General features: G+C 39.9%; 1 protein-coding gene across 1 annotated transcript in view; it reads left to right on the plus strand.

Moving 5' to 3' along the window:
* The first annotated feature begins 4,024 nt into the window (after positions 1–4,024).
* Positions 4,025–12,289, plus strand: part of dennd3a (DENN/MADD domain containing 3a) — a 33,639-nt gene continuing 25,374 nt past the window's right edge. Inside the window, exon 1 of the mRNA XM_064348389.1 lies at positions 4,025–4,419. The gene's annotated coding sequence lies outside the window, so the exon portion shown is untranslated. The remainder of the gene's footprint in view (positions 4,420–12,289) is intronic.

The following is a 12,289-nucleotide window of genomic DNA, read 5'->3' on the forward strand; positions in this document are numbered from 1 at the left end:
AACAATTTAAAATCTTTTGCAGCTCCCTCAATGGTTCAGCTGGTTGTTAGGTTGTTGCTGGGGGCAAGAAGGCACACAATATCTGGGTCCTCTGGGATTGCTGCCCCCATTACTTCCCTTTGGAGATCCAAAGCAGATGCTCCGGGGTTGCACAGGTACCCAAACGACAGGCAGCCGCTTGGTGTGGTCACAATCCCATCCACCAAGCTTCGCAAATGTGAGTCTCCAATTACTAGAACAAACAAAGTGAACAAAAAGTGAGAGAAACGAAATAAGTCTACATTTAAATGGAAAAAAAAACATTTCAGTCCAGCACAGTTCAGCTAACCTTTTGGTCTTGAGCGATGTGTGGAAGGACCAGCTTGTGTTGTCCTCCAGTGATTCCAGAAGGGGGCCATGAACAAGGCTGGTGGCAGAGTCCTTCCCCGTAGATATCCATATGTAGTACTGAATATTAGCAACTGGGTCTTGAAAGTTCTGACAATTCAAATAGTCCTGATATGTCTTAGCTCTGACAGCTCTAAGGGTTCTGACAGTTGTGATAGTTATTCTGTTCTGTGTGTCTGTTAGAGTGAGAAGGCAACTCCCCCTATCCATCCCCCAACATGTTTGAATCTAAACAAAATGTTTAAATTGTAGAAAAAAATCAGCAAATGCAGGTGAAATTAGGTCAATGGCATGCAAAAGGAAGACATTGTAGTTAGTCTGACAGTAGTAATAACAGTGTATTTACAAGAAAGCCCCCTAAGCAATAAAAAAGCATGAAAAGATATTTTTTGTGAATAAATATTTTTATTTTCAGAAAAGTAAGGCATACATTACAGAGAAAATCTTGCATAAAAGTATAGCATGTCAGCCTCCTCCCAAATTTGACGCAAACAAGATTCAGTTGAGTCTACACACTCCAACACTCCCCTTCATCCCCGGGAACTATTATTTTCTCGCAGTATGGACTTGCACTCCCTCTGGCACCCCTCCCCCCACGGGAAATAAATTGTTCTTGCAGAATATGGACACTGACACACACAAACTCACACAAATCCACTTTTTCTCTGAATGAAATATGCGTATGTACTGCATATTCAAACGCCAGCCACATTTTCTATGACACTTATTTGATATAAGTGACACCATATCTGAAGAGTGGAGGGTCCAAAGTATTCAAGACACCCCCATATCATTGAGACAACATGTCCAGGGGAGGCAGCAGAGCATGTTATCTGTTATGCTATCAGAAAGCAATTGGGATTTAATTGAATGAAATTCGCCTATGTACTGCATGTTCAAACCCCAGCCACATTTTCTATGACGCTTATTTGATATAAGTGACACCATATCTGAAGAGTGGAGGGTCCAAGGTATTCAAAACACCCCCATATCATTGAGACAACATGTCCAGGGGAGGCAGCAGAGCATGTTATTTGTTATAGTATCAGAAAGCATTTGGAACTTAATTGAATAAAATTTGCCTATGTACTGCATGTTCAAACCCATTTTGCATTGGCATTGTTAAAATGTAGGGGAAAAAATAGAAAAAAGGAAGACAAGTTTGTTTGTAATTAATATTAGTGTTGTGAATAGTTTTACAATGTCTGTGTTTAAAATCGAAGTTGTTTTAATATTGTACAAATAGAAAACGAATAGTTCATATTTTAGGACAACTGCAGTCCGATTTTTCCTTAATTAATTTCATTTTGCTGAACGTAACAGTGGTTTTATCGTTGGAATTTTGACATTTTCAGACCCGCGCGAAAATCCTTACTGTCGCTAACTTCACACTGCTCTTTTTATTTCTATTTTGCTTCTAGTATCATGTGATATGAAGCTACCAAGGTAATTGAAGCTGGTCTTTTGCTCAATCACTTGGTTATGTCATGGTTCTGTGTTCCTGTCTGTGTTTCCCTTGTTGGGCCGCCAGATGGCGGCACTTCTGTTTTGTGTCCTGCTTGTACCATTTAATTGTATTATTGTTTTCAATTGTTCAATTATTGGTTTTTGGTTGTCTCGTTTTCCCTTCCCTCTCTGTGGCCTGATTGTTCATGGTGCCCTCCTGTGTCTCGTCAGTGTCTTGTCTATTTAAGTTCCCGTCTCCCGAACTCAGGTGCTGGATCCTTGGTTGTGTCTGGTTGCGTTTTGTCGCGTATGCCTCTGATCGTGTTCCTGCCCAGGTTCTGTTTTCCCATGTGTTTTTGAACTTTTGGATTTCCTGTGTTCTTGAAGTTTTCCTTTGTTTTGAAGAGTTGCCCTTGTGAGGCCTTTTGTTCGCTTTTGTCCTGTTCTGTTAAGTAAAGTCTTTCTTTTGTTCATTCCATTTGGAGTTTCGAGTTTTTCCCCCTCACCCTGCGTTTGGGTCCTAACCCCCCGCACCCTGACAGGTTACCTGTGTACAATTGGCAGTTGGGAGTATCTTGCTGTTTTGATATTACAATACATTTGGTTTTCTTACAGTTAATGGTGGGTAAACTTAAAACCAGTTTGAGAAATGTATGGCTCAATTTAATGGACAACACTGCCACCGTATGGTAGTTAATTAAAATATTTAAATAACGATACGGAAACGAGAGTAGATCTTCACGCTCCCGTTTGTCGCGTCTTGTGCACTTGGCAGAGTAAACAAGAGCGCCAACCCTGAATGTTTTGTCCGCGAGAACCATATGTGCAGCTAAAGCGGTACCCATGGTCTCTTTTGAATGGGAATCATGCAGTGGCTTTATGGTATTTTGCGTACAACCAATTAATCATTTTTAGAACGTTTAAGAACATGATTATATTTCCTGTCACTTGATTGCATTTTCATGCGAATTTCCTTGACCATCTAGGAATTATGAATATACCCGTTAAATAGACTCGTTTAGTAAGCAAAACTGCTCACTCCTACTTCCTTTTTTGTGGGAAAAAATCCTGTTAATTTGCATTCAAAGCATAGGCCTAGTTCTGCTTTCTCTAATCTTGTAGTTTATGTAATTGTGAAATCCACTGAGTTGATGTACTCACTCTGCCACTTCCTTTCTACTGCAAGTTGTGGACGAGGTTCTCCAATGATTTTTTACAATTCTGTCTTCTCACATGTCCATCACTTTTGGTCATGGTAATCAGTTAATGAGAGACACAGGCCTACATTCATCCCACAAATAGGTTTACATTTTAACTACAGCTGGATGTGGATTCCTTCGTATTCCAAACGGTCAATATGCTGGCAAACATGTCCCAAATAGTTAATATATGCTGAGCTGCTCTTTTCTGTGCTAAAATAAACTTTAAATATTTATAACCTTAATTTCTCCATATTCCTTTGGAATATGTGTCATCATATGAATCACTGCTTTCTTTTCAATACTCACCAAATATCCAATATACTTCAGTGCATTGGATATAGGTTGCGTGTCACACAGAGAGATTAATATTGACATTAGTTAATGTAATTGTTGATGTGTTAAATTTTGTTCAGAGATCTACCCAGAACTAGGCACTGCAGAAAGTTTTCCATTTATTTGAATATGATGTGCTTTGGTGTTACCTCTGCACCACCTGCAATAAGCACTTGACCTGAAGTGCCATGCAACTGCCCTCTAGCCAAAGCACACACAACAAATCCAGGCCTACTAAAGGATGCAGATTAATGAAACACCAGATTATCTGCAGATGCATGAGGAGTTGGAAGGCAAACTGCTGTAGTAGTAATCGCAGAAAACCTGGCTTACTTAGGTCCATATTGCCCAGCAGGCAATATTTTTCTACCAAAAATATGTCTTTTTGATTCTACTAATGACGGTCATACCTCTATGCACTCAGTGCAAAAATTAATAGTTGTGGAATAGCAATGTGCGCTTTATATGTCTTTGTCCTTCATGAGTGTGACATTTTGTTCTATTGTACGCTTGTTTCCTTTACAGCATTAAGATCAAACGTGGAGATGTGGCTCCATGTATGACGGAAAGAGTTTACACGGTTTTCTTGTCTTTCATTAAGGTCGCCCTATAGATGGCACTATCGCGTTGGCAACTATCGTAAACGTACGCAAAGAGCAGCTCGTCTTGAGACTTTAATCTTCGTGTAATTATGTCAGTGTACTTGTATGTGAATTAAATATATAATATAAATAGGTTATATACGACGCATAACCCGAGGGGACACTTCTAAACAGCTCCAGTCATTTGTCTTAACCTTGGTTGCACTACGCTCCGCTGCCTTCACTGCGCACGTGCCCCTAACAGGAAGAAGCCAGAAGCAACAGATGAGACTTCACCCTGCAACAGACACATCGCCTCTTCGGTTTGGGGACAGTGTGTTTGCAATCGGTCGAGGAATATATCCGTACAAAATCTACTTCTTTGGAATTTGACAGATACATTTTGTACTCATTCTAGTTTTAATTCTCTTCACCCGAAGTTTTGGAGTCATGGTCACTCTTGCTGCCAGGTTTGCGAAAGTTCTATTATTTTGATTTCAGATTTTATTTTTACAGTGGGATGTTAGCTCTACAATATGTAAGTTTAGGGATACCTGATGAATTGGAGATGGTCCTATAGACGACTTGAAACACCCAGTCAATAAATATGAATGCCCTGGACCACGTCGAGGATTGTTCGTGAGCGAAGGCATGTTTTGATTTGAAGAAATGTAACTAGCTATAGTTTTCTAGGTTGCACTGAAGCTACTAGTATAATAGTTGGCTATTGCATTACAGTACCGTCGAGATCACACGATTGTATTGCACACTTGACAACGAGCAGTTTTATTCCCTATACATTACATCGTCATTTTCTTTGTGAGAATGCGGAGCAGTGGTGGTGGAACGTGAGTAATGTGCCAGGGATAAAGGGTATGTTTTGCGCGCTTCCAGGAGGCCAACCTGTTTGTTTTAATAGGTTAGTCCCATGGTTGGTACTTTTGGCATGTAACTAACAACAACATACTTAGAAACGAGACTTTCGTCGCAAAAAAATAGACCAGTGGCATGTTGTCATCAAGAGTGTTTGTTTCTTAGTCGGCAAATTGCGGCATGATTTTCTATTATTCGCAATTGCAGTCCGTTGTAAGATTCTATCTTTCCTTTAACGCATATTGCCAGCGGAGGGGTTTGAGAGACACGCATCCACATCTCATCCCCTTAAAACTATTACTTTATTTATAAGGACGTTAATTTATTATATTGATGGTATATCCCTTCACATTATGAAGATGAAAAATGCTATTATACATTTTTCATTTAAATAACTATCGTATTTAAAACTCGCCTAAGTAGACTAGTAGAATCTCTACTTTGCACTGCGTACTGGACATCTTCCCGCTTTAGTACAAATTTGATTTTCCCCGCGCCTGTTATAATTGGAAACTTTAGATGTGTTTGTGTGGCAAACTAAAAGAGTCCACGGAATGCAAATGGTGGTTGTGAATGTCTCGTTTGTTCACATACTGAATTGCATTCCCACAGGCCTGTTGGCAGATTTTTAGGCAGTATCGTCTGTCTGGAAACCAGAATCTGAATTCCTGTAGACTGAAGTAGGGCGAAGTCTAATGAAAAACAGATGAAGAGTACAGCTGTTGCCTAGCCTAGTGTATTGTCTCGTCTGAAACATTTACAGCTCTTCCTGCGTGGAAACGAACATATGTAGGCCTGTGTGTGTGAGAGTACCGAATTTATTTGAGATTCACATACAGTAGTTCATGTGAAGTGAATTTAGGTGAGTAGTGAATACAAGTAATTTAATAAAAAGTCAGGAAAGGCGGCTCAAGCACATGAAAGAGTTGCAGTATCCTTCTTTTTACAAACATTGAACATCATTCACAGGATCCACCTGTAGTCCCACTGGTTCTGCTGCTAAACGCCTTTCATCCTAACGCTGAAGAAAGCCTTTGATCACAGCAATCAAGTATCGAATAATCGCACGTTAAGGGGTCCTGTCCGGTTATCCAATTGTACCTTATGTCACTATGTTGGTGGAAAGAAGTTATATTCCTATAATGAAGTTGTGAATTTTGTCAATAGCAGGAACTAAAACTAAAGACTTAAATAGCTTCTTGAGTTTAAAATGGTCTTGCTCTAACTATATCTTTGAGACATAATTTGTAGTATTATGGCTGGCCTATTATTGTTTATTTGTTCAATGTTCCTTATAAGGACCCTCAAGGCATGATACCTGCAGATGATCATATCACTGAGCAGGTAGGCCTATTCGTACTGATCTAAAATTTTCCATCCAAAAGTATGATTCATTTCTAATGCATCAAATTGGGACCCTGTTTCTCCATGTAGAACCAGAAAGGCTTTAAAGAAACAACCCACAGAATTGAAATACTTATTTTAATTATTAAAACATATTAATGTATGTATAATTTTGTTAAAATGCTTATTAATCCTGTAAAATAAGTAAAACATATGATTGTTGATGAATAAGTTTTACTCCACAAATATCAAATTTGTTTTCCTTCATTGATGTTTGGTTGCTTATAACAGCATTGCCCATGTGTGCAGAGCTTAAAATGGTAGCATGAATTGCATTTTTTCATCTGTTCTCTAATTAAAACCATGTCAACAGCTTCCATATTTTCCATGCTTCAGTTGTTAATGAGGCACGTGTTTGTGCATGAATCTTTACGTTAATGTTGCACAGTGGTTCTAAAATGCACAACAGACCTGTTATACCTCTAGCATACACTGTCGACTGTTGTGTGAATATGGTTTTATGGCTATGTTTTGAATACTTAAATATAACCATTGGGTGTGGGCTCTCCAGTCCTTTACGCTATGGTTGTTTGGATTGAAATATAGAAATATAGGTTAATGAATGAATCATCGGTTGTTTTTTTCTTCAGCAAACCAGTACCTTAATGGCCACCTTAACTGGAAATTTGCCTGCTTAGATCCAGATAGACTTGGATCAACTTCTGTTCCCAAATCTTTTTTCAAATTGAAAACTTGTTGAAATTTTGTTCCTCCAATTAAATATTTCTCTTTAGTCTTATTTGTCCCAAATGTGCAAGTTTTAATTTCACTATAGAGAATGTCATTTGCCAGGTTTCTGCCAGAACCTGGATTCTGTTGAAATCTTGGATTACTTTAGTAGATTCCTAAGCAGAAAACAGAGCGCACAAGACAGGTATATACATTTTTAATTTGTTTTAACTGTGGGAGACAGTTTCAAACCTCAGTGGTTTCTTAACTCTGAAGGAAACTGGGAATGGTTCTACACCTGCAATTTCAGTAATGGTACCATCTCAAGTTCATTTTTTAAAAGGTTAACATTGGTGACAGATCTTAGATAAAATATTCTCTTGAATAACAGGGTACTGGACTTATAATGTATTATAGATCCAGAATAGGTAGGCCTGAAATATGAATCTGCATCTGAATGTGTCATGGAGAATGCATTCTTGTGGTTTATTTTGATAACTTAAAACAATACTCCCAGATGCTTATGTGAATTATTCAGGTATTTTAAATGTGATAAAAGGTTGTGTTTTATCAACATGTGATTTCAGATATGCCATAAGAATTAAAATTCTAAATTGCGCAGAGGAGTCCTGTATTCATGCAGGCGTCCGGTTGATTTTTGTGTGAGTGAGTGAACGTAGGATAACCCTCTCCTCTACCCAATCTTGATTCAACCTCAAAAGGAATTGAAGTTGACGGCTGGTCAATGACAGGCTAGACTTGGGGAGGCACCTCCAACAGGTACTTTCCATTGAAATCCGGCTGCAGCCAGGGTGTAAGCTGTGGTTTAGTTAGGGGGACACAGGTATTCTGCTGTAACTGCTTTCTTACACAAACCTGCGTGTGATTCTCCACTTTTATTAAAGGATGTTTTAATGCATTTTGGTTTCATTATATAGAAATAACAGCACTTTGTATACATAGTCCCCCCATTTCAGATCACCATGACATTTGGGACAAATAGCTTCACAGGTGTTTCTGATTAGTTGTGTGTTTGATTGCCTCTTTAGTGCCAGTATGTACAGGACAGATAAATTACAGGGTTCCCACTCGTCCTGAAAAACCATGAAAACCTGGAAATTTATCGACTAGTTTTCCAGTCATGGAAAACACCTGGAAAATTAGAAAATTTACAAAATGTCCTGGAAATATTTGTGAGGTCCTGCAAGGCTAGGCTAAGTCAAGCTATTAAACAGTATATTTATAGCTGAGGTTGCATGTTCTTCTGTTTTTTTTCTATATTTTTCTCCACTTTTCTTATCCCCCCCCCCCCCCCAGCTTTGGGCTACCATTGTCCATGTTTCATGTCTGTGAGTCTAAGTCATGGAATTTGTCCTTGACAAGTCCTGGAAAATGATTTCCTAAAATGAGTGGGAACCCTGAATTAATTACAAGCCATTTTTTTCGTCATACTTTCCGCCTGACATTTTGGCCAATTATTATTTGTCAGACAAATGCATATACCAGCCAATAGCTGCGTGTGCGGGCATGTGTGCGTGCGTGTATGTGTGTGTGTGTGTCTGTCTGTCTGTAGTCAGCAAAACCTGAAAGACAAGTGTAAAGATATTTAGAGTATTTTGACTCCACACATGGCTAGTGCAGCTTGTGCATGTGGAATGCAACACCACATTACCATGAGAAAGTTAATCGACTCACACTAAGTTGATGACAGTTTAAAAAATAATAAATTCTCAGTTTGGTTCAGATCTGGTGACTGAGAAGACAGTGACATAACAAACCATTAGGTGGATACTTGTGTACTGCTTTTGGGGACATTGGTAGGCACCCCTCTGTCAGATATCTAGTTTAGAGATTATTGCCTTTGAGTGAGAGAAAATATAATTTGATATAGCAAACCATAGGAATGTTTTCCCTCTTTTCCCTCCACCGGCATAAGAAAGAATGTCTTTAGGCAAATAAAAGTCATGCTGTGGGTCTTACTTCTCTATACAAATCTAAAAGTGTCATGTCTTCTCTTCCGGAAGGTATTATTACCTTCTGAAGAAACACAGAACACCAGAACTGTTTGGGGGGTCAGGGGCCCAGTGTGGCCACAGAATGCCACAAGGATCATGGTTTCTGTTTTGATTTTAAGTCTGAATGCCAAGCTATGACATTCAATTGGAAATATCTCATTTACATTTTTATAGGCAGTTCAAGTGGAGGTTAGTGTGTTACGATTGGCCTTGTCTCATAGAAAATATTTTGCCTGAAGAGGTTGCACGCTTGGTTGGATAACCAATGACGTTGACAACAAATAGCCTACTGTGCAAAAACCATTGTAACAAATGATATATGGAACATATGGAAATATTTGGAACATAATCTATGAGGTGTGTTGAGCCTGTATCTGCCAACATACCAGTTCTCATATGCACATAGATTCTCCAGCTGTCTTTAGATATCCATAATATAAACAACCCATTTAATGTAATAGTATAATGGCTTAATTGTCCCCTGGGCAGGTGGATGGCTTATTCAGTTAAGGCATCATACGGTGGTGCATTGATGAGCCTCATTGTGTCAGATCGAATCTGGACTATGTCAGTGCCCATTGTGGCCATTAGCTACACAAGGGTGAAGCGCAGTTGGCAATAGTGTCACCCAGGAACTGGGAGGGTTGTATTGTCCCTATGGGTATCTGTAATAAGAATGACCAGGTTCATTTGGTTTGGATAAGGTTACTTTGATTGTACTTTTCTGTCACTTCCTTAATGTATTTGTAATGGGAACAATTACTGTATGTCAGGTTTCAAAGAGTTTCTTGCGTGAAGTCATGAGTTCAAATGGTTTCAGTGGTATGGTATGTTTTTGGATTGCTCTAATTTGCTGTGGACTTCAGTACCATGTTACATCTTCTCAAAATGGTTATGACCATTCCGGTATGAAAACTTTGCTAAATTGCTATTAACCTACCACCTTCAGAACCTTCAGTGCTCTACGTCTCTCCATATACCTGGCCATCATCACACATGGATCATCATAGCAAAGATCAAATTTTTTCTTGCAAACAAAATTCCATTATGCAACTTGTGTATTTGTTAACACGCCCAGACTTGTCCATCAGGAATTCTTCACACCTGAACACCACCATTTAGATTTTGTTCCACAGTTTCATTAACATAACTCAGGGGAGGAGACCCAGGGGCAGACCTAGGACACGCTGGAGGGATTATATCCACCGCCTGGCCTGGGATCGCCTTGGGATCCACCGTGGTGATGGGTTGGCGGAATTCGCTGGATAGAGGGATATCCTGCTCTGCTTGCCCTGTTGACACCATGACCCTGATATGGACCCAGCAGTTAGAAAATGGACACTCTGGGGCACTGTGCTACAACTGCCTGATCAGCTAGAGACAGGCTTTGTGGTATAACCAAGGAGCTCGTGTATACCAAAATTCAAGACTGGGAGTTCTCTAGGACTCAGGCTTCATGTGAGGCAGTATGCCCCCTTGAACATATCTAACACATAGTGGGGCCTTGGAGATGACCATTCAGCAGTCTAAAGAGGGTCTTGATGTGGTAGTGAGGAGGGATAGGTATAAATGCTCTGTGGACTGCCCACAGTCCACTCTGCCATTGTTATAATGTGGTTCTCGCCGCCTTTGGACCTGGGCTAGGAGGGGATATTCAGGGTCTATCCAACCAGACTGACCACGGGGGTCCCAAGGTTCACCTTTTCCTTCACCTTCTCACCTTACTTCGGGTTTCTATGTTTTTGTATTTTTTTTTATATGGATTTGACTGGGGAATATTGGACTGGGGCTTGGTGTGCACTTGAAGTATTCTCCCCACAGTCTTTTCTCATTGTTCCCTTTGAGGCTTACAGTCTTTATATTTGTTTTCTTTGCGGCCATATTGTACATACAACCTGTACAAAAATCCTCCTTTGTTGACTTGGGCCCATGGCCTTCTCATGGTTTCTTGAGAGGTTACGACAGGTTCCCTCTCTTCCCCGTTAACCGAAGGGTTTAATGTGGTGAATGAGTGGCAGTTTCATGATGAAACTTTCCTTGCTTTACCACCTCGGGGGTCATCTGGGTGCATTTCCAATGCCATGTACTGTGAGGAGTCGCTTTCTCTGGCTTTACATATGGGCTCAATTGCCAGCTTGACATCCAACTGGTAGGCCTTTCTAATTCTCTAAAATCCCAACCCCTCCAAAAATGACAATATTAAACTGCTATAGCTAAGTAAGTTTGCATTGTGGTTTCTCAGTGTTTTTATCTTTCTCGCTCAGTTTTGTGTAACTTTCAATGTAAGTTAACTTATGCAAACCTTGAACCAAAATATAAATCAGTGTAAATCCATAAATTATGCCTTTTCAGTCCTAAAATAGACACATGAACTTAAAAAGTGATTTGTGGCGAGTTTATGTCGAGGACTTGTTGCCGTCAAAGTTGTTACTACACCCAGGGGCAACGCAGTGAAACTGAACATTTTTGTTCAGGCGCTTCTGATGTCACGGCCTCTAATGTCTGACAGCATGTAAAGAAAAGATGTGAGATGTGGTGGAACCATTACTCTGACATTATGAAGAGATGGAAAAGGATGGGGCTGCGAGCTAGTTATGTTTCGGGCAATCAAACTGAATTTACTTGGAACTTGTTTTCTTGTATTTTTAACTGCTGCGGTGTCTTATATGTCTCATTATCATTTTAAAAAATCTCCTGAACTTCCTGGAGCGTTTCATTTCCCCTTCAGTGCACAGCTGTAAGGTCCTGCTGTGCTGTACTGACTGCTGTGTGACTTTCCCTCTTTTGTTTTATTTTCTGTGCAAAGCATTCAAGTCTCCAGTCCTCCGTTGTGAAATGTTTATTCACTGTTACGTATATGTCTGGCTAAATATCAGCTGTGAGACTGACACTCACACAGTTTTTAATGTGCTTCAGAACTGTTCCTTTTGTTTTTATGCATTGCAGTCAGCATGTGCCTAACAGTCTCTCTAACAGGCCTGTGCTACAGCGTTTTCATCATCATTTTGACACTTCCAGGGGCCCTCTCCTGTTATAGAGTCTTGAGTAAACGTTGAGGTTGAATGGGAGTTGTCCATATAGAGCTGCGGAGCTGCCTATAAATAACACTTTTATTATTTTATAATTAATTGGTAGTATGCGTGGTGATGCCTGGCATTGTGCATGGTGACTCTTGGCATTGCACCATAAGCATAGGCTTGTGTACGGCTGCTCGGCCATGGAAACCAATTTCAGGAAGCTCTTGATGAACAGTTCTTGTGTTGATGTTGCTTCCAGAGATTGTTTGGAACTGTGTAGTGAGTGTTGCAACCGAGGACAAATGTTTGTTATGCTCTTCACGCTTCAGCACTCGACGGTCTTGTTCTGTGAGGTTGTGTGG

The sequence above is a fragment of the Anguilla rostrata genome, chromosome 8, assembly GCF_018555375.3.
Source record: "Anguilla rostrata isolate EN2019 chromosome 8, ASM1855537v3, whole genome shotgun sequence".
Lineage (NCBI taxonomy): Eukaryota > Metazoa > Chordata > Actinopteri > Anguilliformes > Anguillidae > Anguilla > Anguilla rostrata.